This window comes from Myotis yumanensis, unplaced genomic scaffold, assembly GCF_028538775.1.
Source record: "Myotis yumanensis isolate MYYU_CA2020_CCGP unplaced genomic scaffold, mMyoYum1.0.hap1 SCAF_10, whole genome shotgun sequence".
NCBI classification, from domain to species: Eukaryota; Metazoa; Chordata; class Mammalia; order Chiroptera; family Vespertilionidae; genus Myotis; species Myotis yumanensis.
The window spans coordinates 51,291,800-51,295,171 of NW_027223761.1; the positions used below are offsets into that span (position 1 = coordinate 51,291,800).

Sequence of the window (3,372 nt, forward strand, 5' to 3'; positions counted from 1 at the left end):
AGAGGTGGTTAGGGGTGACAAGGCCTGAAGGGGGCCAATTAGGGGTGAACAGGCCAGCAGCAGGGGGCAATCAGGCAGGCAGGCAGGTGAGTGGTTAGGAACCAGTAGTCCAGGATTGTGAGAGGGGTGTCCATGGGATTGGACCTAAACCAGCAGTCAGACATCCCCCAAAGGGTCCCAGATTGGAGAGGGTGCAAGACACCCCCCCTCCCCCGCATGAATTTCATGCACCGGGCCTCTAGTATTCACATAAAGGAATACTACACAGCTATAAAAAAGAAGGAACTCTAACACTTTATAACAGCATGGATGGACCTGGAGATTATTATGCTAAGTGAAATAAGACAGTCAGAGAAAGACCAATACCATATGATCTTTTTAATATGTGGAATCTAATGAAGAAAATAAACTGACAAAAAATATAGAGCCCAAGGCATGGATATATGTAACAGACTAACACATCTCAGGTGGGTGGGGAGTGAGGGGGGGGGGTGAAAGAGATTAACCAAAAATATATATGTATATATGCATAGCTAATGGACATAGACAATAATGTGATGATGGCCTGGGAAGGGGGTGTGAGCTGGGTGGAAGGGGGCAAAGAGGGGTAAAATGGGGACATCCATAATACTGCCCACAATTTTTTTAAAAAAGAAGAAAGTGAATCAATAATTAATAGTCTTTCTAAATAAGAACCACCAGTCTAATATAAATGGCCCTGAAGCAGACACAAACCTTCACTAACTACTCTTACCACCAGCTAGCTGTCCTCAGGGGTTTTTAAAAATATATATATTTATTGATTTCAGAGAGACAGGGAGAGGGAGAGAGAGATCAACGATGAGAGAGAATCATTGATCAGCTGCCTCCTGCACACCCACTACTGGGGATCGAGCCTGCAACCCAGGCATGTGCCCTGACTAGGAATTGAACTGTGACCTCCTGGTTCATAGGTTGACACTCACTGAGCCAAGCCAGCTGGACCTCATTCAGATTTTTGAAGGTAAATGCACCATAACCAAGGATAACAACCTCCTTGGCAAGTTTGAACTCACAGACATAACACCTGCACTCTGTGCAGTCCCTCAGTTTGAAGTCACTTTTGATATTGATACCAATGGCACTTTCAATGTCTCTACTGTGGACAAGAGTACAGGCAAAGAGAACAAGATTACCATCACTAAGCACAAGAACAGTTTGACCAAGGAAGACAGCAAACATATGGTCCAAGAAGCTGAGGAATACAAAGCTCAAGAGAAGCAGCAGTGGGACAAGGTATCTTCCAAAAAAATCACTTAAATTCTTTGCTAGCAATATAAAAGCAACTGCTAAAGATGAAAAACTTCAAGTTAAGCTCAATGATGAGGATAAACAGATGATTCTTAACAAACGTAATGAAATCATCAACTGGTTTCATAAGAATCAGACTGCAGAGAAGGAAGAATTTGAACATCAGCAGAAAGAGCTGGAGAAAGTCTGCAGCCCTATGATTCTCAAGCTGTCCCAGAGAGCAGGAGGTAAGCCAGGAGGAATGCCTGGGGCTTCCCTAGTGATGGAGCTCCTCCATCTGGTGGTTCCTTCTCCTGGACCCACCAATGAAGAGGTGGATCATGGCAAACTGATCCACCTCTTAGTTTTTGTTCCATACAAAACATTGAAAGACCCAAATTTGCACCAAATTCCATGGCAGTTTTAAGGCTGAACTGCCATAGTAAGTAACTGGCAATCTCTATACTTGCATATGGAACATGTGCACAGGGACAGGAAATGACATTGCACTTTCTAGGCACTGCAGTGTAAGGATAAAACACAATGTATTAAATCAAACTGTATTTGAAATTGTCACACAAAGCACACACACACACACACACACACACACACACACACACACCTCACCTCATTAAAAAAGCACAAACTTTTACTGCATTCAAGTAGTTTTGTTGTAAGGATATAGGGCAAAACTATGGAGGTATGTTTCCCTGGGCCTGAGTAGTGTTAATTATGAGAGTGGATACTTGAGGGGACACTTTGTTCCCAGCACAGATTACCAAGTGACAATGCTTTCTACATTTTCTTTCATAAATGCATTTTGTATGTAGCTATGATACGTGTGGTCTTTAAAGTGTGGATCCCATCTTTCCCAGATGTTGTAGGTATTATTATTAAACCCATTTATCAGATGAGAAAACTGGGGCTTTAGTGTATCAGTCAGCATACATGTAGGAAATAGAAACATCTCCAAAGACCTCAAGAAAAACAGGGTTTAATACACAAATTATTTGTTCACAAAATGATAGGGAGGCTTAGAACATGGAGATAGAAAGCTACTTTCTCCATTGCAACAAGAGAAATTACAGAGATGAAATTGGGCTTTGTTTGGGGAAGTGGGTGTTGATATGTAGATTTGATGTTGAAGAAATAAAAAAAGTTTCTATCCAATGGCTTCTTTTGGTCCATAAAATGAGGCAGCTGAGAAGACTAGCAATGAGACAGGAGGTTTGAGAAGAAGGAAAAGGTCTGAAAGTAGATGTGGAGCATGTTCAAGGAAGCTAGTACTAGTGTGAGTGCCAGAAAGCTTTCAGATTCAGTTGCTGGTGTTAATCATTAATTTATAGGCAAACAATCTTCTTAGTTATATGCTCCTTGTGCTCATGACCATTACCAAGATACATATCTGGTTATCAGTTTCATATTACAGAAATAATAAAAAGCACTCATAATATTGCTTTGTGAAACTTTGAACTTGTTTCCACTTTCCATAGCCACACATACAGTCCCAGCCCATGTCCAAATTCTATCAGAGAATGTATCTCAGTCTCATGAGGTTCCTTTCCTTTCAATACCTCTGGACATCCTTCCTCTAACCCAGACCACCTCCAGCTCCCAGCCCTGAGCTTCAGAGAGAAACAACTCTAACCAGAGCTACCTCAGATCATGGGAGACCCAGTCTCACAGCAGAGGGAGAGGTAAGTCTGGAACCCCTGCCTATGGAGGGGGTCAATCCCAAAGTTGGAGGAGGAGGCAGTTTGAAGAAAAGACCAAGTTATTGTTCTGTGAAAGATTCTACTGCACAGAGGAGGTGTGGATGGAGAGAGAGCAGTGCTTTTTTTTTTTTTAATGTTTTTATTGATTTGAGAGAGAGAGGAAGTGAGAGATAGAAACATTGGTGAGAGAAAAAACATTGATCTGCTGTCCCCTGCACAACCCCAACCAGGGATCAAGCCTAAAACCTAGGCATGTGGCCTGACAGGAAATTGAACCAGAGACTTCTTGATGCATGGGTTGATGCTCAACCAATAAGCCTTACCAGCTGGGAGTGAGCTATGCTTCTTGATAGGAAAGTGGGAAGAAAAAGGACAAAGGAGGGATAGG

At 42.2% G+C, this 3,372-nt stretch overlaps 1 pseudogene; it reads left to right on the forward strand.

Annotated features, from left to right (window-relative positions):
* The first annotated feature begins 665 nt into the window (after nt 1–665).
* Nucleotides 666–1,696, forward strand: LOC139018455 (heat shock cognate 71 kDa protein pseudogene; annotated as a pseudogene).
* The last annotated feature ends 1,676 nt before the right edge of the window (nt 1,697–3,372 follow it).